Below are 25,248 nucleotides of genomic sequence, written 5' to 3'. Positions count from 1 at the left end.
AGTCATTAGAGCTGGCTGACCCTTTTTTTGGTTGTCAGGAGTAGAAGTTTCCCACTGGTCACATTTTACTACTGAAAATGGCAGAGTATTTACAGACCTATAAAGAAGGAAATTGTTACTAGGAATAATACCTGGGAAGAGAGTTGATGCTTTAATTACCTGAGAGCTGTTGTTATTTGAAGGACCTGTAATCTGGTTTCCATGATATGTCTTAGTAATTAGAAATACTGTAGTCTGAGCTGTGCTGGCCTGGGAAGCACCTCGTAGACACCCTGTAGATTTTGTGGTGGCTTTGAAGCATGTAGGTCGGGAGCAGCTGGTTTTGTGCTACATCTCATTGTAATGCTGAACGTGATTAATTTCTGGACATAGACACATTCTCTGCTTCCAGTTCAAACTGATCTTTAAGCTCTGGCTTTGAAATGTCACCCTGGAAGAAGGCAAGAACAAACACCAAAAAATTTCTTGAGAAGCTTTTAATTGCTTTTAGTTCCTCAATTCACCTTTGCCTCCCTTCCCACTCTGAAACAAAAATCTCTGGATTGCTTCTTTGAACTAAAAACAAACTGTGAGAACAGCAGGTATTATCCTACTGCTACAGCTGTATGCTATTTACAGCCCATATTGAGTACGTGGCTTTCATCGTTCATCTCAGAGCAACTCACCTGTCCGCAAGTGCGATGCTAAGAAACTGCACACCACAAAAACACTGTTGGCCTTGTACATTTGAGTCAAGTCAGGCTAGGACTGTTTTATCACTGCTTGTGTGTGCTATCTGAGAAAATGTTAGCTCCATGGCTAGTGGAAAATAGTGGCGCTCTGTGGAGTGCTAGAGGCCAAGAGCTCTTGCTTGTAGAAAGAGACACTATTTGTCTTATTTAACTCTGATCAGAATCTCAATGGCTGCTAATCAGTGCATTTCCAGTGGAGACAAAGTCTAAATGTTTAACGTCTACACCCAATTTACACTGAGCTATTGCTGAGATTTGCCAGTCCAGCTCCTCTATCTATGCAGGTCTGGACCAGTATTTTGTGACTGTTTAAGTGCTCCGTGCCCCTGGATAGCCCAACAACACGACCCAGGGGACCTTTCGTCATTTCATTCCTAGCTCTACATTTTCATGTTGTTTACCTAACAGGGTTGACCTGAATTCATTCCAGTTACAGTTGGAAGGTATCAGTGTGTCAACATTTAATCAGGCAGCACTTCTTGGTAATGCATTACCTATCCGGGACTTAGAAGTTTGCCTTTTCCTTACCTGAGATCTCATAAGGTATCAGTACTGCAACACTTTATTTTATGAGGCTAATAAATTAAAACTAACTTTCCATATTCTGTGGAAAGACAAAAAGTTGTTATTATTCTTGCAAAACCACATTAAACAGAAAGCAACAGCAACCAGAGAATTGCTGACATTGCTTAATGAAAACCAGAGCATTGCAGTGGAAAACACACTGGGAAGGACAGCTTCAATTAGAGGAAAGGAGAGATTAAAGACCTCTCTTTTATACAACCTAGGGAAGGAATGTGAGAGAATGGGTTTGAAGAAGGCTCTAATTGAAGGATAAAACGGAAAGAGTAAATGGCTTACGATAAGATCAGTAGGCAGAGACAGTGAAGCCAGTATTGCTAGGAATATGTGTAGAAGTTCATAAAACCCCCAAAAGCCAGTTCAGTCTGGAACAGAGAGATACAGAAGAAATATCCCAGGAATTGTGAGCATGTAGAAATCCTATTGGACAAGGACAAAACATTTGAAAGAAAAGAATATAATTAGTTTGAAAAACAATGAAGTATTTTTCACATTAAAAAAATACTCACTGAAACGGGAGGAGACTCAGGGAGATCAAGGTCCTTTCCTGAAGGAGGCATGAATGAAATTTGGTGAACAATTACACTCTGCAGATACCCCTGTAATCACACAAAATTGGTGGTCTCTATAGGGAAAATCTGCAGAGCTTGGAAATGTGAAACCTTTTGAACTTGAAGCTACTATAAATATGTATCATATTTCTTCCTAACACGTTGTATAAAAGAGCTTTGACTTAGATAGACACATATGCTTTTAATTAATTTAAATTGTTAATTCAACCATGCTAAGCACAAGGGCTGGGGGAAGGAAAGCAGGTTGAAGGAAATTATTTCAGCTTCAAAGAATGTTCAACTCATCAACAACAGCAAGAGAAACAGGATAGCAAGAAGAAGAGGTTTTCTGTAAAGGAGTCCTCATTCTCCCTAGATTTTCTGCAACAACTCAAAAAATTCATCCTTCTGGTTTGCTGCTTCTCTGATTTTGAGGCAGGGCTAGCCAATCTTGTTTTCATTCACCTATTGATGCTTTGGAGAGCGGCTCTGTTTGAGCCATCTGTCTTCCGCTGCAATCTTTTCTCACCACTCCCTGGACAGCAGAACAGGTTAAGTGCTGCTATCTCTTGTAGTTAATATTGCTATCTGATACCGCTGACAACTTTTTATTTATTCCATGATGTGTCTGAATGTATCCACCCTCTTCAGAGGCCATACATGTCCTATTTCTTTCTGGTTTTAACTGCTGCCCGCCCTGTCTTCATACCCCACGCTTGTTCTTGTCACTTGGTCCTTTTCACTGTCTGTGCTTATTCCACCAACTTTCTTCTCTCTCAGCTACTAAAAGCCCTGAGGCTAGTCCAGTCTGTGTGCATAGGTAGGTACGTATGTGCGCACACGTATGTGTTTCACCTGTTCAGGCCATGCTGCCACACTGCTTCTTTTCAACGGCAGCTGTTTCAGGGATGGTTGCCTGGCCATATGCAGACATGTTTGGTGGTGGATGGAGGGGAATCTGCCCCTAGAAAAGAAGGCTATTGCAGGCCAGACCTTAGAGACATAAGGAGAAGTATGTGAGGAAGCTTGGCTGGTGCCTGCCTGTACCATATCTAGCTATTTCCAATGACCTGCTTCCATTTATTTCATCAGTACCTAAAACCTCTTTGGAGTATTTATAATTTTTTATTGGATGTTTCTAAGACACACACATAATATAATTGCTCCAACAGTAAATCTGCTGTGATGTGTTTATAAATGCAGGCTTTAGCTTCTCTAGAAAGTTTAGAATCTCATATTGAATAATGCAAGTTTACACAGAGGCAGAAATGTGAACCAGAAGAACTACGTTATGGGAGAGTTTCTATTTTTACCTGAAGTAGAGGAACACTGACTGACATCCTTACAAAAGGATGACACGCTTACTGACTTACTGGCATTGTATTTTCTCTTTGGTTTGCACTCTGCCCTGGTGAGGCACTAGGGAATGTTTCTGTTGCAGCAGCAGAGCTATGTGTAGCTATCCAAACTAATTAGTCCTGTTAATCAACAGAGTGTATTCACCCAAGCCGATGGGATCCACTGATGGGATTTTTAACTTAGCTGCTTCGCTCCCTTGGCACCTATACCTGGTAACTGGTACCATTTTCCCCTGGAATGATAAGAGATTGAGGTTCACAGGTGGAATGCATGATCCTGGCCATGAAGTAGAAGAGGACCTGGAGCAGCTCTCTTTCAACGACTGCCTCTGTTAACTCTGATAGCCTAACAGGGCATGCCGTCCCTTACACAACTACAGGCAGGTGATTTCTGCTTCCTTTCTTCATCAGCATACACAGTTTTGTTAATGTTCTGAAAGGAGAATAAGTGCAGTGGATAACAATAATCTAAATTGAAAATTGCTGCTGCTGTAGCAGTCACTCTCTGTTCAGGTAGGTTCATCTACCACCACAAAAGGGAAATGTTGTACTCTTTGCTCACTGCTACAGCTGAGCGAGCACAGGGAGGTGAGCAGTATGTAACTGCCAGCATAGAGACTGGCAGTGAGATTGGTTATGAGTCTTCCCAAAAACACCTTTTGTGGTTTTTCACTGCCTTACAAACTAGAAAAATGTCAAAGGTTATTTGGCAAGGAATAGGAAAATGTCTTCAATCTAAAACTTTAATGAGCTGGAGAAAGCCCTTTCCCAGGCAGCTCTGGTCAGATGGATGGCATTGCTGTCACCTCCCTCCTGCCACACCATCCTGCAGATCCTAGAGAAGGATGGGTCTGTAACACAAGATTCCACAGGGCTGAGTGTTGTTGCTCATGTAACCCACTCTGCTCGAGACTGAGTTTAGGGTCACAATATACTTGCCTTAGTAGTGGGATGTCATGACACCAGCTGTCTGGCATATCTGAACAACTGTGCGAGGAATTTGGAAGGCTATTGGCTTGTGCCCATGCTCCTCTGTGAGCTTTTTCCTCTTCACTAGCCTTCAATCTCACCCTGCACATTTCCTGAATGTTTTATGCCAAATTTGTCCTCTGGTCAAATAAATCTCAAAAACTAAATTGGGCTGTAAGAGAGTTCATTTATGCTTTTCTATTTGGCAGTTACTTGGAAGATGCAAATCCTGCAGAAGAGAAGCAGTTACTCTTATTTTATATATAACATAAATATGTATCTGTGATTATTCGTTTAAAATGATCGCTCTATCATCTACCCTGAGGAGAGGCTTCATTGAGATATACTTTTTTTCATATGTGCCCTTTAGGAACAACAGTTTGAATACCTGACTTTGAAGCTGCAGTGAAAGAGTCTGTCTCTGCTATATGAAATGATTCTTCGGCTTTGACTTTGTTTAGACAAGGCACTGCTTAAAGTACCTTTTAACATAGGCAAAGGCAGTGGAAATGGAAATACCTCGTTATATGCATTGACATGGCTCAGCTTGTCAAACGTATTTTGGTGCCTAACTGCCACTGACATGGCTTCTGAGATAGTCATTATATCAGTAATTTTAGAGAAATGAGACTCAGCAAATTTCCCAAAGATCTTAGAGTGAAAAAAAGGGGTTTGGAGAAGGTATTTATCAAAATGAGCATGACTGAACTGGACAGAGGCGAGTGTATTTGCTCCTGTGGAAAACATAGCATTTGAGGCAATTAGAATCACTGTAGTTTTGCTATTTCCTATTTTAAGGTCTTGAAGTATATTTGAACATAACTGAAATTTTAAAAACTCAGTGTATTGTGCATTATGTTAGAAAATGTAGTCTGGAATTTTTATGGAGAATAATCTGTGCTTGAGATGGAAACTAAATAGAAACCAATGAAAACTTCAACAGAAGTATAGTAAGGTCCTACAGAAAGGAAGGAATGGTTTGTGACGTGTTTTGAGCAGTGGATGGCATATGGTAAAGATGGCAGGGGCATGTCGGGGTGGTTTATTCTCTAGTGGTGTCAGAATAACAAAGACAATAAAACCTGAAACTAGTGCAGTTCTGGGCCTCCCACAGAGATCCAAAGTCCTGCTTTTGAGGAATGAGCAGAAATAAAATTCTGTGAAGCACTATGACAACCATCACCAGGGATACCATCACAGGTCTGAAACATGTTTATCCAGAAGAATTACAAGTCAAGGAGTGGGTTGATAAACTCTGAGATGGTATTTTAAAAGTAAAAACACTGTCAGCTGGTAATTGCAGTGGTATAGAAGTGTGACAGTTGGACTTAATAAAACAAAACTATTTTTAAGAGACACTGCAGCGAGTATCTTCTAGAAATAGCTACAGAGAGTGGTATTACCAAAGTAACTGTATACAAGAGAACTGGGCACTCTGTGAGAAGGGAAACCAGACCAGCAAAGTCATGGCAGTGGAACTAGGTAAAGATCTTTAAACAGAACAAAAGTTTTTATAAAAAAAATTAGTAATCTCAAAAATATTTTATGGTCCTATGTAAGACCATCACACACTGACATCCAGAGTTTATCATGTTTTGGGGTGAAGCAAATCGCATTGGGTGTCGTTTGTTCCTCATAGATAGGGTTCAGCTGAGCTATTGGGCATTGGCACTCATATTTCGCAAAGGTGGAAACCCCAAGCAATTCTTGGCTCTGTTTTGTTTTAAAGAGGGGTGTGGGAATTGTCACATTCTGTTCCTGGATGTATCACTGACCTGAGCTTTCAGACTGGGCAATTCAGCTACTTGTTTCAAATTTCTCTCTTTCAAAGGAAGACAAAAGCAAGTTTGAGTATTATGAAGATAAGATACCATTTATACAGAGGTTTAGACATTTGAAGTGTTGATTTACAAAATGATGTTGATGTAATGTACGATGTAATTTGTTGGCATTTTTCACAATTAACATTTTTTATCATCTGTCTTGCATGCTTTTGTTTGCCACCTATACTGCCCGTGAGTAATCTTGTTTTTTCATGAGTTCTCCAGTTTCATACAGTTCTTGTTGACATTGCCTGCTCACATCTTCTGCAGAGGTACAGAAAAAGACAGTGTTATCCTTTACTCGGTCTGAATTAATGCGTGATCCTGCAAGAACCATCGCTAACAGTAGCAGTTTGTGTAAACAAAATGTTTCTGAATCTCGCTGCCAGGCCTGGTTCAAATGTGACATTGAACTGTCTTTGCTGGTAGTTAGATGGTTCCAGTCTCCTGCCCCATCTCTCTGCAAACTTTGCAGGTGCTTTAGTTAATAAAAAATGGAAAAGATCCAGTATCCCACAACTGCTCAGTCTCTGCAGGATCCCCACTGGCCGTGCTTGTGTCCCTCATGAAGAAGACTGGTGTCCAGGAGCGAGACTGAGTCACCCTGACAGCGCATCTACATGTCTGCTTGTACCCTGTGCCACCTAACAGAGAAAAATGAGTAATATTACAGACTATGTCACTGATGACCACGCAAGTACAAAGCACCCTAAATTGGAAAAATATTTATAATATTTGAGATTTGAGAGAAACTAGAAATATTTTTGTAGTAGTCACCTAATCTTGATTTTTGAATAAGAAAAAGCTCTTTCTGAATAATGAGAAAGATAAAAGAAAAAGACAAATTCCTTCTCAGTCTCAAAAATTCTGTCCTTTCTGTATTTTCTTAGGAGCATTTTTTGTTCTCATACAGTTGGTGCAATGTTTGCCTCCCAATATGACACCAAACCATTTATCAATGCTTACGACTTAAGAAAGGAGCGCTTTGTTCTGCCGTGTTATGATTCTTCAGTGTTAATGGCAAAAATATGTTACTGTTCCTCGCACAAAAACTGACACAAATTCAATCAGTCTTTCAGCAGATGCCTTACCCAAATTAAATTAACTGCTATGCATTGTACAAAAGCGTTTCAAGTTAAAACGGTTTAAGTCAGTCCAATAATGAAGAAACTCAATGATTCATTATCGCTGATAATCTTTAGTTATTTTAGTATTGCATCCTTACCTTTTCTGAAGGCGGTTATTTTTTTGCAGCCTGGATTTTTGTGCTACTGAACACATAGGCCTTTATGGTGGAATTTGCTCGGAGTGGGGAGCTGCCTGATTTTGTTTTTTCTTCTAACTTCATGTCCTGGGTTTCAGGTATTGTTTCAGGGAGTCCTTACATCTCCTCTTTGGAGCTCTTCTCTTGTGGCAGCCGGTGGCGAGTTCACCGTAGAACACAATCTTAGGGAGGCGGTGATCCGCCATCCTGGAGACGTGCCCTGCCCAGCGCAGCTGAAACAATACCTCAGCCTTGGCCATATTGACCACCACCAGTGGTCCACCCTGGCCTCCAATCGGGAGATTTGGAGACACACCATACATAATGCTGCTGCCTCCTTTGAGAGCACGCGTAGAATCAGTCTCAAGGAGAACAGACAGCGCAGAAAGAACCGTCCCTCGACTGTACCACCCAAGGAGACCTTCCGGTGTGCTCTTTGCAACCGGTCTTGCCTATCCCACATTGGTCTTTTCAGCCATCAGCGCACTTGCAGTAAGTGTGGGTAAAGCCCTTCCCAAATCTTCATCCACGAAGCCAAACCATGGTGATGATGATGTCCTGGGTTTCAAGAATGGCAGAGCAGTTGCCTGCTCTGATGCAGGCAGCAGCTGCAGTTGCTGTGTGGGTGATGTACAGGGCAGGAAAGCACCCTTGCTTGGCACCCGCCCTCTGCTTTCCCACAAGTTCCTACTGGGGAACTTGTTTTCACTTGTGACAGTGTTTTGCCTACACTTTTCAAACAAAAAAACATATCCTTGTGGAGCAATTTATTCTGAGTGATGAACCATTCAGGGTTTTTTTCCCTAGCTTATGAAGATTAAGAAAGAGAGCAAAGCCTTTTCTAATGATTCAGCATAATATATAAGTGCATATACCGGTTAGAACTCAGGTACGCTACTGTATGAATCAGATGAAGGGCCTATATAGAAAGCCTGCTGATATGGCAGTTTCAAACTTGAGATCGTGAAGAGAAGCTGTGACTCTACCATAAGTGCTTTTTGAAAGACCATCATCTCATGCTCTATTACAAACAGAAGAAACGCCGATCTGCATTAGTAATGCAGCACAGGTACTCTTCACATCATCTAATCGTGAAGACAGGGTTAAGATTGAATCTGACTTCACCTTGTATGGGTTCCTGTGAGAAAACCGCAGAGCTACAGCTTTCTGCTTGGTTGCAAAAGCATCTTTTAGATGCTTGCGTCTATCTCTTCTTGTTTATTCTATAATCCATTTTTATAGCACACTAAATAGGAAGGTGATAGATCAATTTTCCATGATGTTATGTATCAAAACGTTCTAGATGTAACTCACAGAGGCAGAGCTCCCCCATGTCCCCAAGGTTACATATCTGAAATCAGAACCACTTGGTTCAGAGAAGACAGCAACAATTAAGGATGGAGGGTGGTTTCCATATGGTGAAAATCAGTAAGTTTTCATGGCTCCCGGTAGAGATACCCAGCCTTTTTCAGCACAGAGCTTGGCTCCTTAGATGTCTACACAGCTTTTTGTCTGTTCTTGGAGCTACACGCCACCATTAGCAAGCTGCTGGGCAGCCCTAGAGCAAAAAAGTCAAGGCTAAAAACTCCCTGACTCAACATGGGCTGACATTGGGGAAAACTTCAGCCTTTCTAATGGCTTCTACCTTGCTCTAAGAACTAGACAACACTGGACAAAACAGTTTGATGGAAACATTCCATAGCAAATTTCAAATAGAAGAGGTAGGAATTTGTGAGTGTATGAGAGAATTCTGAATTTGGAGAGTTATAGTGGAATATAATGGGCATAAACTGTCCTACGTTTTTAATGGGTTTCAAACAGTACAATCTGCATACTAACTTTTAACTATCTGATTATTTCATCTCATCAGCTGATTTCATTTATTTCCTTTATGATGAGTCTGTCAGGTAAGACACAATGGGACTGCGAAAGAACTCTTTATTTTAATGGCTTTCAATAGATGGTGAGGTTCTCGCTTGAATGAGTAAGGAATTACGAGCAACCTAACTCGTGAAGGGCAGCAATGATCACAGACTGATTTCAAGCTTATGGAGGGGGCCAGGAGGAGCAAGAAATATTATTGTGAACTTTAAACTGCTGTTAAACTCCCCATGGGATCTGTGGATAGGAAAGAAATATAAAGTCTGAACACACTGCAGTTTTTTTAACTATAAATGCTTGTTAACCTATCATAACATTCTGACACAGAGATAAACAGCTATATTAAAATGTAGCATTTGAGTAAAGCAGCTTTTGATTAGTACCTTTAATTTAGTGCTATTCCCACCGAAATAAACTGAAATCAGACATGACCATACTATGCAAGTTGTATAAGACCAAACAAGCATCTGTTCCATTTTCCCATCTCCAGCACTGACCAGGTCCAGACTCACAGCTTTATTAATGCAGCCTTAACAAAAAGTCTATCGAATTCAAAGGAAAGATTTCCCTGTTGATTTCAGAAGGAGCAGAAGCAAGCCATAAAGTGGCAATCATATATTCTTTTCTTATTTTCAAGCCAAAAATAAAGAACAGAATATTTTGAATATCCGCAAAATCATTGAGGTACGTTGCATTAATCTCAGTTAATACAAAAATAACCAAATTTGAAAGAATTATAATAAGTGTATTCTCAATTTTGTTTGCAAAAGTGTTTATATTTATCACCATGACATTTGTCTTTCCACTGCTGTGCTCCATGGGAGACACTTTGGTGCTGTTAATGGTGTTACTTAGTTGAGTCCCAGCCTTCTCAGAGCCAGGGGACTTGCTGCCCTTTATTGAAATAACAGCAGATAAATAGTTTACTGCTGAAACACACACTCTGGATAAACACCTCAGGATCCTATGGGCCAGTGGGCATGGGAAGAAGGACAAATGGTCTGGGGTGTGGATGGGAGTGAGGAAGGCCCTGATGAACCCAGGGAGATGTAGGAATTAAGAGCTCTGGGTTTTATTGCCCACAGGTCACTGGCCTGTTGTGTTGCTTCAGTCAAAGACTTTACCTGGATGAACACTTGAAAAGGGCTTTAGGGCCCTTGCAGTATAGCATGCTTGTGTGTTTCTAGAGGTAACCTCAAGGGTCCTAGGCAGAGGATGAAGGACTCACATTTCCTCAAACTGCTTTCGAGGAGCACAGGCTTCCTGCCCTTTACTCAGGCCTGAAAGATAGCCTAGGACTTGCCCTCTCTCTTGTTCCAAAGGGCATACCAGCTCTTTTCTTTTTTTTTAAAAAAAGGCTAATTAAGTAAATAATGACTCCAAATTATGCCAGAATCTGTAAAGCGTGGATTTATATTTTATGTAAACAGTAAACCAAACCCTTTTTCTCCTTTACGTGTTGCTATAGAGATGCATACAAAAGGTTTTTGTAGGAGAGATTTTGGGCAGTTTAAACACAAGTGATTTATGTGAAAACTGTCATAAAATAATTAAAGAATAGACATAATTTTCAATTTAACTGTTAGCTTCTGTTTGTTGTGGTACCGGATATTAGAAATCCAGTGTTGCAGAGACAAAATACATACTGATGGGAGATTCAGGCAACAAAGAGTTACAGGGATGTGGACCCTTTTATCAAAGGAAAGACAGCATGAGAATATTTTTCAAGTTTTTCTTTTTAAGGTTTAGCCCATACTTGTTCTAAAATCCCTTTGCTCCCAACACCAAAGAGAGCTCTCTGTCAAACAGACCCTTGATCAACAAGCTGTTTTTATTCAAGCTCCTTGTGTATAAGTTGTTCTTGTACAAGTCCTTAGCTTACAGCCAAGTACTAAAAGGGAGGAGAAGAAAATTACTGACCTCCAAGCCCTGCTGTTTCATGATGAGCCACACTCCTGGAGCTGATATTTCCTCCAGAAACCTGGCTCTTTTTTGTCTTTTTTGACTCAGGTGGTCTGGAAATTGTACTGGAAACACAGGCAAAACTGTTAGAGTGCTTATAACTTCAGGAAATTCATCACAGACTGCCAAGGTCATAGAATGTTTTGGTTTGGAAGGAATCTTAAAGATCGTCTAGTTCCAACACCCCTGACATGAGCAAGGACAACTTCCACTAGATGAGGTTGCTCAAAGTACATCCAACTTGACCTTGAACACTTTCAGGGAGGGGGCATCTACAAATTCTCCGGATAACCTGTTCCAGTGTCTCACCACACTCAGAGTAAAGAATTTCTTCCTAATACCTAATCTAAATCTGCCCTCTTTCAGTTCAAGACTGTTACCCCTTGTCCTATCACTGATAACAAGTCCCTCTCAATCTTCCCTGTAGGCCCCCTTTAGGGACTGGAAAGCTGCTATAAGGTCTCCCAAAAGCCTTCTTTTCTCCAGGCTGAACAACTCCAAATCTCTTACCCTGCTCTCACAGGGGAAGTGCTCCGGCCCCCTGATCATCTTCATGACCCTCCTTTGGACCTGCTTGAGGAGGTCTAGGTCTATGTCTTTCTTACACTGGAGGCCCCAAAGCCAGATGCAGTACTCCAGGTGGGGTCTCAGTAGAGTAGAGCAGAGTAGAGTAGAGGGGAGAGTCACCTCCCTCGACCTGATGCTCACGATTCTCAATGCAGCCCAGAATGTAACTGGCTTTCTGGACTGCTCATGTCCAACCTTTCATCCACCAACACCCCCAAGTCTTTCTCTGGAGGGCTGTTCTCTATCCATTCAGGTCCAACATCTCTCTGTTTTCATGTATAGTGACATGCACCTAGTTACAAGTGTTATATACGTACTTTCAGTTAACAGACATCTAGTTACTGGCTGTCCTTGCCCCTTTTCCAATACAACAGGATAAAAACTGCTCACGTTGGCTTCAATGAATGACCAAAAGCATATTAGGTTGTAGCATGCAAAAGGCAGGATTTCTTTCTCATCTGTTCATATGTTCCAAATATTGCATGAATGTCGATGATGATAATTCATGACAGTTGGGGGTTGTTAGGATGTGGTGTTCTGTTCGGAGTTCATCTTTCATCAGACCATGTTCATCAGTGCTTCAGTCCATTTCATCCACTGGCAGTTAGGATTTTTTTAGTCATGGAGGGGGGTTGCTTTGCTTGGCTTTTTCTTAAATTCCTGTTTTGGAAGGATAGCAGTTAGGATTTGGGAGGAAGAAGTTCTTTTTCACGGAGGTAGTAAAATACAGTTCCAGTGTAAATGAGATCAGTGTCAAAAGGCATCTGCTGCCAAGGAATACACTGTATTAGAGAAATAAGACCACAGTTTTCTCCTAGTGCAGCTTCTCTATTTTTGTTAGTAACTGTCCAGAGTAAATAGCAACAGGAGGGGAAGCCGCTGTTGCATTTGGGCACACATGGTATTAAGAACAATCTTTTTTAAAAAGTGACAGTCGGATGATGCTTGATGCTCTGATTAGCATTGCAGGACACTCTGGAGCCCAAGGATGCCTGTGCCCTGAGGCTCATGCCTGAGACAGTTATCTACCCCTCCCCCTAGCACTTTCTCAAGCAGATCTCAAACCTTAGAGACAGAATATTCTTTGTTTGTGAAACTGTGTATTGACTGAGAAACAAATAACAGTGGATGATGATTTAACTTTTTAGGAAAAGTCCTTGTCACTTGGAAGTTGCTGTGTTATACACTGGTGTTAGTTACCTAATCCACTGTATCACCCGTCAGGAGACTAGGCACAAGCTACCCAGCCTTCACCTCCTGTAAATGGATTTGAGCTATACGGCTTGTAAACCCCGCAACAGTCCTAATGTCCATTTAGTTGGGTCCCATGTGCTGCTTCTAAAAACAAGTAGTACTAATGTTTTTATATCAAACTTGGAACTGGTTTTAGGTCTGGATCTGACCTTTCCCAAAGTCTGGGAATGCTGAGATGCTTATTCTAAGTCTATGAAGCCAAAGAGTAAAGGCAACATTTGGTAAATGACCACAAAAAAACCCCAAAACACTAAGAAGCACAAAACCTTTTTGTGTTACATAGCTGATACAGCCCAAAACCAAGGGACGGTGACTCTCTGGTGTGGTGTCCTTGATTCTTCTTATTTGGACTCTTACTTGTTCTGTGAAGTCTCTGTGTTAGGCAGAAAAGCCACACAGTCATACATACTTGCTTAATTTGTTCAAAGGAGTTGAATAGGTTAAGCACAGTCTCTTCCTGGCTGTGTGCAAGTTGGGTGTGGGTGGGAAACAAAAGCAAATTATTCTGCTGTAGTTGGACAGCATTAAAAAATTAATATTCAGCCAAATGCAAAATTTCTTCTTCTTCCAGCTTTTGAAAGAGAATAGCTGCCTTTTCTTTGCTCAGTGCCCGGTAGGAAGGATCTGATAAGAATGGGCATTGCAAATGAACAGCAGCGCTTTAAACGACCAGTCCATCTCAGTCACAGCTGAGGATGCTTCACTCCTGCCTATTTGCTAGTGTTTGTTTCAGCCTCAAGAAGAGGTTTTTTTGGAAACCTGATCCTAATGAGCTCCAAATGCCCATGTGGGCGAGGAATTGCCCTTTATAAAAGGAACACAGCATTTCTTACTCCCCTTCATGAATATTAACCATTTCCTTCTCAGATCACTGCAATGACTTCTCTGCTGACTTCTCTGCTTTGCAGATTTGAAAAATAAGGTTAAAATGAAGAGTACAAAACCCAAGAGAGAAATAATTTCAGGACAGAGTTCTGAAGCAAAACATTGTTGTTCACCTTTTTAATATTTCACTTCATAAAAGCATTGAGGGCTTGGGGTTTTGTGGTTTGGTTTTTTTTATAAATTATCTAATCCTCGTTAGGTTAGTTTTGTTGATGATCTTGTAGTCATCCTAAAATCCTTCCACAGGCCCAAGATATAATAAGTAATACTGTAAATAACAAGATAGCATCTTATATTCTAATGCAAAAGTGGAAAACTATTATGGGTGACAAAATATTTTTAGGGAGACATGAGCTAAGCAAATACGTAAAGAACCAGGCAGTACGCAGAGAATAACCCATTTAGCCCAATTCCTATCTATAAAAAAAGCAACAATTAACTGAGTAGGTTTGGAGAGGAAGTTACTTTCCCTTGGAAACTTGCCTTTTTTTTTTTTTTTTTAGGAAATTGTCTTCTTTAATGGGTCATTTATTTCATAGCCGTCTGCAATGCTGTTTTCCTCTTTATTCTGAAACCTCTAGATAGACTCATTGTGAAAGACAGCGAGATGAAAGAAACACACAGAAGCTCCCTTGTTAGGTCACCTATTATGTATTCTGGACCTGATCTTCGCCCACTGACTTTGCTTGGGGTTGTGATGAGGCGTGTTGCTTGGAAATAAAATTCAATAATATTGACCTTTCAAGACAAACTTGGAGTATATTTGTATCCATGAATTAATTTCTGCCACCTCTGGACAGTTATTTGATCTCTTTGTAAAGACCTTCTCCTGTCAAACAGCAGTCAACTAGTCTTATTGTCTGCACACCTCCCCCCGTGAAGGGAGTGCTGCAATTATTATAAGAAGAATGCCTGAAAATGAAAAAATATACTGTTACAACCTGATTACCGTGTGCATGAGAGTAATTAAGGTTGCAGACTCTAATCCTGCAATCTAAGCTCCATAGCCCTCTGAGATAGATAAACATTGACATACCCACTTTCTAGGGGAGAAATAGAGGAAGAGAGAGGTTGCATTATTTGTCCCATGTAATACAATGAGTTCTTGATAGGGATGAGATTGGAAATCACAGACTCTCCTGTTCAGTCTGTAGACCTTGCTGCTTTCCTGGACATCTTCTCCTGAAGGATGAGTCCTGTGAATGTGCCCTATAATATTGGATATTAAATGGTTGCAAAATTCACTGAAGCTGGTGGACTAGTATCGCAATCTCTTAGAGAGAGAAACTAAGTACTCTTCCGTTCAGTGGGAGCTACAATGGTGAAAGATACTGCCCTGAATTACAGGAGTAATAGGAAAAATAAAGAAGCCCATAAGTCACGTCTTATGGGAAAAAAACCCACCCAAGCCAATAAAAAGGGGTCGGAAAGTCACTTGAAATTATGCCAGCGAACCTGCATCTTGGTTTTTTTTCATTAAGAAACGGTTGCATGAATTCAGGTTTAACAGAGTTTCAAGGTAAAATCTGTTCTGCCTGGGGGATATGGGTAATTTTAATATTACAGGTATTTTGAGTAATGTACCTCTAGATAAATAAAGCTTGACTGTAGACAGAGGATGCTGAAGGCAGTGGTTTGTTTTCATCTCAACATGTAGAGGTGGAGACCGACTGCACAGGAGTGAGAGCAAGAGATTCAGTATATTAAGGAAACATCTAAACTGACCTATTAGACGGCGAGTGTTTATTCACTGCTGTTACCACACCAAATGCTGACTGTGCATGGTAGGTATTCTGCAGTACTGCTTATTCTTCTAATAAACTGGTTGTCTGTCCTCATCCTCTACCACTGCATTTAGAAAAGATAAATGAGTATGGATGTGTAACACTGTCATAAAGCTAAGCTTCTAGATTTTATGCCCCTCCTCGGTAAAAATACAATTTTAATATAAATTCTGATTAAAAAACAAACAAACAAACAAACAAACAAATAAATAAAATTTTTAATAAATTCTGAAGCACGTTATTGCAACGGTGTGGTAATTTCAGTGCTGGTTGAAACCATGTCACAGCATAGTGCTGCAGTAAGCCCAGAAATGTCCCTGTATATGTTGACAGTGGAACTGAGAACCTGTGCTTGAGCATTTAAAAATATCATAGTTGTAAAAGTTAGCGGGAAGAATTCTGCTTACCTTTTGGGTGTTTCTGGCCTCAAGGCCAGCTTCTGAGGGGCAACTGAGTGCCATTCGGTTGTCTTAGCTAACACTGGTCTCTGCCTGAACTACTCATCTTGCAGAATTAAAACAGTCACAACTGCAATGACCTTATCTTAGAATAGTTTTGTTCATCTGAAAATGTAACTAGAAATATCCAGAATGAAGAAAGAGAAATAAACCACATAAATTATAGCAACCTTGCTTTACCTAGTATTTCCTGCTAGTGTCTAATGATTAACAATTACCAGGGGCAAAAGAAAGCTAATCCATTCCTTGGAAAGTAAAGTTGCGTTATGACTAAATTCCCAAGCAACCTCAGCTGCTCCAGTGCAGTCCAGCAAGACAAGCTGTTCCAGATAGCAAGAGATCAGGTTATACTGGAGCAATGCGCTACAAGATCTGCACTTCGAACTGCATCCAGAAGTAAGTCCTCAAGGCAGCTGCTGAGAAGCGGTGAAAACATTCCTACTAGTTAAACTGGTCTAGCTGAGGTGTAGCCAAGCTCAAGTTGTAGTTATCTAAAATACGTAGAGATTTTGGTACATGTTACTCAATTTCCACAATTTTCACCAAATTGAGAATTGGAGAGTTATTAAGTAATTCAAGGATGAAAAACGTTTCATAAATGACAGGGAGAATTATACGATTAGTAACTAAATAAAGTGTAAGGTTTTGCTGGCCCTTCTGAACCACGTTTTTAGAGAGCAAAGATAATCCTACTTGTGGTTCTCCAGTGCTGCACACATAACCATGTCTTATAGCTGCACACCAGAAGTTTTACAAGGATGTTGCAAGAAACTTTATTCCAGTTTCTGTGATTACTAATCCCCTGTAAAAGTGCAGACCTGCCTGGAGCTTCTTTACAGCCACATCAAAGAGATTGGCAGAGAATTTGGTCTCCATCAGGTAATCTCTTGGTTAATGCCTAAGCATTTGTGATGTCTAGTTTGCAATTTTGGGTGAAACCTGTATCTTGTGTTTGAACATATTTGCCCTTCTGGAACATGACTTGAATATTTTTTTCTCATATGTCTGGGAAATGGCTTATTCCAAATTTCATTCCAGTGTTGACCTATTTATTTTACCCTTGCAGTGATTTGGCAAAAAATGTCTATCAGTCTCCACCTCCTGAATTCCACTGGATACCGGTAGGTCTCTGTGCATCCAGGGAAACCTGCACGCTCCAGGCTGTTGCCACCTTGACTGTCTATATTTGTGGTGAGGTGAAATGCCCTTCACCTGTTAGCACCAGGTGAAGGTTTGTGGCTGGTTAAACTGATATAGGCAAAGAGTGTGTTCACTTTGGTAATGATCACCCTTTACAGTGGTGAATGTCACCAATGGCTTCCTTCACAGCAAGCCCAGCCTTCACATCTGAACCCTAATAGTGTGCTCAGATTAGTAGACACCTGCTGTGACAAAGCGGACTGAGAGTGCCTTCTTCCAGCCATATGAGAATATGGGTAAGGGAACCATAAGAGAAATAAAAAGGGAAAAGTTGTTATGATTCAGAAGGTTCTTGGATTGATTTGTTAAAGGAATCTTCTTAAGTTCAGACCACATGAGTAAACTGAAGCAAGAAAGTACATATGGTTGTTTACCTTTGTTTCTAGCTCTGCTAATGTATTTTGCTATGTAAAGCAAAGTGAGTCTGTGCTGGAAATAACACAAAAGTCGTGCACCATGTGTTCCTGGAAAGAAGAGCTTAGGGAAAATAGAAAATACGTACTGAAGCTGCTTAGGTGTGGAGAGAGCCATCACCAGTTTGGTGTGCCCCGCAAAAAAGGATCTGTGAAGATCCTGGTCTTCAGAGGGTTGCTGGCCCCACAGCCTGTGCCACAGAAATCTCACAGAAACAGCAAGGACACGTGGCTGCAATTTCTTTAGACTGAGGAGCTTGAAGCTCTTAGGTCACAGTAGGGCAGCCAAGTGAGTCATGCAGTGAGGGTGAGTAACAAGGCAATGGACTAATCTACTATTTGATATAAAATTAATAATTGAAGAGGAACATTTTTCAGAACAAATAATTGAAATGTTCTGTTACCACATATAAATTTATATTTGTATGTCTTAAAAATGACTGTCCTAGTTTTCTTCTGTAAAAATTTTTACTTGTTTTTTAAATTGCACACAGACATTCAAGGAAATTAACATCTCCAGAAACGTGGTCTTCCATGCCATGTATTTAGATATGTCTACCAAATGTTGTTTCAAGGCTGGAGAGTGCATTCAGCTGTGGAATCTTAAAATTTTCTCCTACCATACTTGAGTTTTCAATCAAGATGAAATTATGGTTTCAGCATTTCTCTGTTTATTTCATACACAGAACACAACCCAATCTAATCTAAAACGATTAATCTAACCCATACCAGAAAAGAAGGAACACACATAGGTAAAGGTCATATAGCTTCTGGGAAAATGCATTTCTGAAGTGAGAGCAATTCTAGTGGAGCCCATGTTTCCTACTCCTGGAAACATTTTCTTGGTTTATTTGTATGCACGCTATAAATCTTATTTCTTTAAAATGTTTTTAAAGTATGGATTTGTGTTTTATTTTTTTCAGTCATCTCCTGTGATTTAAATTTCTGTCTCCATCCTGCAGTTGAAAGCTTATGTTCTCATAATCTAAGAATAAATTTGAATGTGCTTCAAGGTTTTTAATATGAGAGGAAATATGTACTGTAAGATGTGTTTTTCAACCTAGTCCTTTGATAGTCTGACATGCCATAAATCGTACAGCATTTTAGTTATAAATTTAACATGCAGTTTGACAGCAATGCTTGATTTTGGTTCTCTAAATGATTCTGGAGGAATAGTAAGAATCCATTTAGACAAGAGCAAGAAATTCCAGTACCTCACATTTGAGAAAGTAAATTGTGTTTGCTAATGAACAACTTCAGGAAAACGAGTAGGCTACAGGAACATTTCATTTCTGTGACAGCATTTTAGATCTCACTAGCAAGTGCTTTCCCACACCAGTAGTCACAGGTAAAATCCCAGGCTAAAGGCCTTGGAATTTTCATTGTTCTTTCCTCCAAAAGGTAGTTCAAGTCTGGCTTTTTTTTCTGTTCACTTTTAGTTGTTCCTGGTAACACCAGCAAAGTCAGTGATGTGCTTTAACTAGGTACAACCCAGCCACACAATTGTATGTATATTCCATCAAGATAACTCATGAACTGCATGCAAAATTTGTTCTCTTAAGATATCTCAGAGGCAGTCAGCCCAGGTGGTAAAATATTCCCTGAAGTCGCTTAAAATGCGATGACTCCATTAAACAAAATAAAAGGCGAGCATCAGCCATCCTGCCATCTGAAAGAATACAGATATCTGACATTCAGAAGCATGTTGTGTAACAAGCAACATCAATGTTCAGCCTTAGTCTGGCGCCAGCTGAATTCAAAGCAAGTTAGGTGGAAGCAGGATCAGCTAGGGAGTTTATTTTATGTAAAATATAAACATGTTAACAGGAGAAAATACTGTTTTCTTATGTTACAACCTTAACAGCCAACGTGAGATTTATCTTACAGTTTGGCAGGTAGTGCAGGGTTTAATTACATGTACATGATTTAAAAAAGCAGATATTCAGCTGTACACATACACCGTATATTGTATGCTTTACTAGAAACTCAGTAATTTGACGTGTCCCCAGTTGTATGCCTAGTAGTCCTATTACCTCTTACTCCATTTAAAAACCTAGCACAAAATATTTAAGTACTTTTATTATGATTGCATCGTTTTGACAAGGTAGAGAAGTACTATATATTTACAAAACAGATATACATATTCAAAAACCAGCCCTTTCCGTATTTCCTCCTCTTTCTTCCTCCTCCTACCCTACTCATATTCATGTAGCATATGGTGACCTCATTCCCGAAGTTATAGATAAGCTATGGAGCTTGTGTTAGATCTTGTTTAACAAAAGCCACTGAAGTGAGCAACAGCACTTGAACATATAGCACAGCTACCCCAGTGTCGCTCTTGCTCTTAGCATCAGTGTTGAGAGGACTAGGCACCAATTTCGTGTGTGAACAAAATCTGTCTTGGGACAGTTGCAAATATGAACACAATGGCAAATACGACCACCACAGCAAACACAAAGCTGATGTTTAAGCCCAGCCTCTTTATGGACTGTATACCAACTAATGAGGTTTTGGGGAGAGGGGTTGCAAATAGCCGTTAATTATCTATTGTGGCAAGCACGATGTTTTGAACTGCACACTGTCTCTGCAAAGGGTTTGCTCCTGCCACTTCCTAGGAACCCCCAGGAAAAGGGTTAGGATTATCCAGAGGATGGAGCACCAACTTCAGCTGTGTACAAGCTGAGGGTTAGGAAGCTGCATGCCAGTCCAACTCCTCCTACAGATCTACCGTGCTATCATAGAAAAGTCACGTAGTCTTTAATATACTCACATAGAGTGAAGTTGCCACCTGCAACAGCCTTCATCAAAAGCATTAGGCTGTTAAACTAACCAGTGTGAGTGGCACACACAATTTATTTTACATTGTGCAATAGTCCCAGTCTTGGTAACCAAATGAAGCAGAATTATTAAAGAATTACAGCAACTCTGAGACCACGAATAAAAGGAGTTACGTGCTCTTTTGTATTAAATCATTCAGGCAAAGCCAGCAAGCAAACCTCCTAGGGTGTAAAGAATCATTAGTGTGTAAAAAGGTGTGGGCTTAGCCCAGATGGTCCCATCAGGTGGGCACATACCTCCTGATAGGTGTTATTTGACCTTGTATGCAAAAGGAGTGTGTTAATCTAAGTTTTGCTGACAGGTTCAAGCGATCTCTTTGAAGTAATGCACGTTAACTGGAAAGAAAGTAAGAGGGTGTGTATCAAGGCTTTCCAAGGGCTATTTAAATATTAAGTGCCATGTTAAATTGAGAAGAAACACCAGTAGCAACAGAACTGATGTAACAGGGAAAAGCCCTGGTCTTTTCATTGATCAAAGAGAATACGACGTCTGGAAAACTAAGAATAACCCTTGCATTAACAACACAGAAAATCAGTGGCTTTCAGATATGGACACCACAGATGCTGGCCTCTAAGACACATCCACTGTCTTTGATAGATGGTATGGGTGGTTGTTTTTTTTTTTAACACCAGCACTTATCCTACTTCATTATTTCTTTCCTTTATATGAGCCCAAGTGGAGAGAAGGAAGATGCAAAAAGGTTGCTCTCCTTGCTAGCACTCACATAAGGGCTAAGAATCAATGCAGCACTTAAGAGCATTCACACTTGAGAGTGTACAGAGCACAGATAAAATGCAGAGAGTAATACCGGTATCATCAGCTGATTGACAGCTAATACTGTGTTTGGTAAAAGAGAATTAACCTGTGAGAAATGAAGCTTTTCTAAATTATAGTCATTGATAACTGTACCACAGATATTAAAGTGGTACAGTCATGCTCAGATGGGTTAGCAGGTAGAGCGCAAAAAAGGCTGTGAAATGTGCACCATGGGTGCAACTCATCGGGTGCATACTGCTTTGTGTAACACGTAGTAAATACTGCATCCTCGTTATGTATGAACAAATTTGAGCTTCCCAAATTTGCAACCCCACTGGGACCACAAGCCTAAAAATTGAAACTGTGTTGTAACCAGAGACATTGGATCACAAACAAACAGCTGCAAAAGCAAAAAGTCAAAGGCGAAATGTTAAGCTGATTGGAATTTCATACGATGGACATTGTTGCTTAAAGTGCTTGGGTTGATTACATTTTTTAAAAATCAAAGTACACAAACATCAAAACAGAAAACTAATATTATTAACTACATAAGTTATTATACAAATAAAATAACAGAACAACAAAAGAGAAATAAATTAAACCAAACACTGATAAAAGGTTCCAGCAAAGGATGGCCAAAACATTTTAAAATTTCTAGTACACATTCAGCTCTAAGATACTGCTCACATTTGTCAGCCAGATGCAGCAAAAAAGTCAAAACAAGAGGGGTCTGCTGCTGAGGCATCAAATCACTGGCAGCTGCAAGCTGTCAGCCCAGGTCCCATGCTGTAACAGATGAGTGAACGAAATGCAATGTCTGAAGATAAAACACAGGTTGTAGTAGCATTTTAGGACTCATGAATTTCAGTTTCATCTTAGTTAGGTCTTTAATATCTTCATTAAATCTAATGCAAAGGAGACATTGCTGTGTTTTCTTCAACTGTTAAAGGAACTCGAATTTTAAGATGTTATCTACTGCTCTGAGGTAACTGTCAATTTTATTTTAATAATCTACAGGACTTCATTTCAACAAGGTGTTCTGCCTCCCTGGTATGGTTTCACCATCACTCCCCTCTTCTGCCTCCCTCTGCTATGTCCCAAAAATAGAAATTACATAAAGTCCTGACAGCCTGTTCTGTGAAACATAAAAGTTGAGGTCTGAGCTCATCGGCTCAGAGAACTCATTCATCAGCACTGCATTGCTTCTCTAGGGTCAGTGGAAAAACAGCATAGGACAAAAATATTCTTTTCCTTGAGTAACAACATAGTGATAAGCTTTATAAATGGACAGCGCATCTCAGCAACAGCATGAGAAAATAGTGGAAAACTTCAGAAGTCATTAGACCAAACACAGAACCAACACCGTAAGAACTGACATTTTAGGGAAGCACAGAATACTATTATTCATCTGTGCTACAATTTTCTTTTCTAGCTGCTGGCTGAAAAGCTTTTATTGTCCTAGATATTTTTCCATTCTTTCATAAGGGACTGGAAATCTATACATAAGTGTAAGAGAAAAAGGATTATGTTTTATTTGATCAAGTAAAATACTTTACATCATATGATTGTTCCTACGAGGATCCCAATTCTGCAAAACGTGCAAACAGAAGTTCTGCTGCTTAGACTGGCACTATGCATACAGCCCCGACGGACAGCTTTTGCTGGACTGAAGTCAAGACACTCAGCACCGTGTAGACTGGATATAGTTTATAAAATTGTGACTGCAATTTATTTTTCTTTTAATGGAAAGAAAATGCTCCTCAGTTTAGCTGGTGTTAGCATAAAGTGAGTATTCCCAAATTTTTCAACGTTGACGTCAGATCGCTGATGCTGGACTGGTGTGATATTAGCGCTGTGATCTTCTCATGGGCTAGCTTGAATTTAAAATGAATTTTAATAGTTTATGAAAAGCTTGTTTTAGTAATTTTACTCTCAATAACATACTGCATTTATCTGTATGTTTTACAACCTAGAGCTGTCTTGCAGCTGGAGAAAACCAATGTTTATTGTCCTGAACTGTAACATTTAAATATTATTTCATACTATTAACATTTAAAAAACCATTTTTCAGATAAGTCAATTGAAATATGGAAAAAGTTTCCTAAAATTTGACAGATTTAAAAATTATTTTTATGAAAAATTACTTTTCATATAAACATGAGCCATGAACATTCAAATGATACCTTAAGAATATTTTTCCTGTTGCTTGTTTTAAAATTGAAGAATGCCCTAAGAATGTTCAGCAAAAGTAAACTGTGAAGTACAGACATTTGGACCAGCAATGGTTATTGCTGATCTAGAAAGTGCCTTCATTCACAACAAGGAAACCTTACCCATTTTAAAAGGCAAGTGATTATTATATGGAAATTCTGAATGCTTATAAATAAATCCATTAAAGAGGGATTTGCAGGTTCATCTTTTCTGTGGAAAAGCTCCTGGGCCTTGGTGAGAGTTGAAGTCTCCTGTAAGATTTCTGTCTTCCGTGTTAGAGAGAGAATGTTGCATTCTAACATCAACAAAAGAACTAGAGCTGCATCCCAATTATGCTTGTCTTGAGCCTGCATACCAGCCTTCGTTCATGTGAGGGGTCTCCATAGACCACTACTACTATTCACCTAAGTAAGTACTCTGAGGTTACATTCTACGTCTGTTTTCTTGTATTGGTATAATAGTATGATAAATCACAAATAATGTTAGATGAAAAGTCCACTTCTGTTTCTCATTCAGCGTAAAGTGCTACACATCCTTAGTTTACAAAACGGCCGTTAATAAATCCAGCTGAACTTCAACTGGTGTTATAGTAGAAGCTACTACTTCATTTTCACCATTATTTACAAAATATATTTCACATTCACAGTGGATTACAATGAAAACAAGTTATTATCTTTCCTACAGAAGACTAAAACATAAGATTCAGCTGCAATTCGAAAGCCATTTCTCGAAATGGAGTGTCCCCCATAAAGTGGCAGGCAGGCTTCTTAAAGAAAAGAAGGATCAAAATCAACATTGTCTAATAAATACTTAATGAGAGTGAATGAAATATGACAGGTAGAAATAAATTTTGTGAGATGAGAATATGTCCTTGTAAATGCTAGAACCAACTGTCTGATCCGTGAAGACAAGAGTGCTTTTGCTGTTGCCTTCATTGGAAAGGGAGTTTGGCTCCTGAAGTTCAAGGATTGTATAATGGAGTGAATGTGTCAAACCAAGCAAGGTAGTTACCCAGTGTTACCACTGCCTCAACCCGCTATCGGTCCTTTCTCATACCCTATTGATATCACCTTCTACATTCATTCTTTGCCAAATTCCAGTATGCGAGTTTGGCAATTTTATTAGCCAGTGCATGACTAGTGTCTGCCTAACTACCCAGTAAAATCACAAACTAAGCCTTTTGCACTAATGCTTTTAATGCTTTTAAAATCAGCTCCTCCGGAGTCCTATCTGTTTCTGAGGTGACACAAATGCTGTCAAACATGGCCAAAATATTACAGGTGTTATATACATGACAGTGTGTGTAAACTAATGGTAGCTATGTACCATGTTATGCTGCTAAGAAATGGACTCTGTCTTGAGAAATGAAAATGGGACCTACAGATATTCAGAAAATTGCAGGATCAAATCATGTCTCCTGTATTGTACCAAGAACACTTTTTCATTAAGACTGAAATTACACAGTCCATTTAAACATGTCATACATGAGCAGTGCTGCAATCTCTGCAAACTCAATTAATTAAACAACTTATGATATCATTTTAACAGAAAGATAAGCTCATTCTCTGTAAATGTAATTTTTCTATGTGTCTTCTCGCTCCCTTTATTCCAGTGCTCCATATATTCTGAAATCTCACCTCGTTTGTACTATCTTACGATAAACAAAATGACTGGACATGCAGAATTACTTAGTTCCACCATGATTTAAATCCCTCTGTGAATTTTAGGACTGAGGTTACACAGAGAAAGTTTTTAACAAGC

This window comes from Buceros rhinoceros, unplaced genomic scaffold (assembly GCF_000710305.1).
Source record: "Buceros rhinoceros silvestris isolate BGI_N320 unplaced genomic scaffold, ASM71030v1 scaffold27086, whole genome shotgun sequence".
Taxonomy (NCBI): domain Eukaryota; kingdom Metazoa; phylum Chordata; class Aves; order Bucerotiformes; family Bucerotidae; genus Buceros; species Buceros rhinoceros.
Note: the sequence above shows the minus strand (reverse complement) of the source record.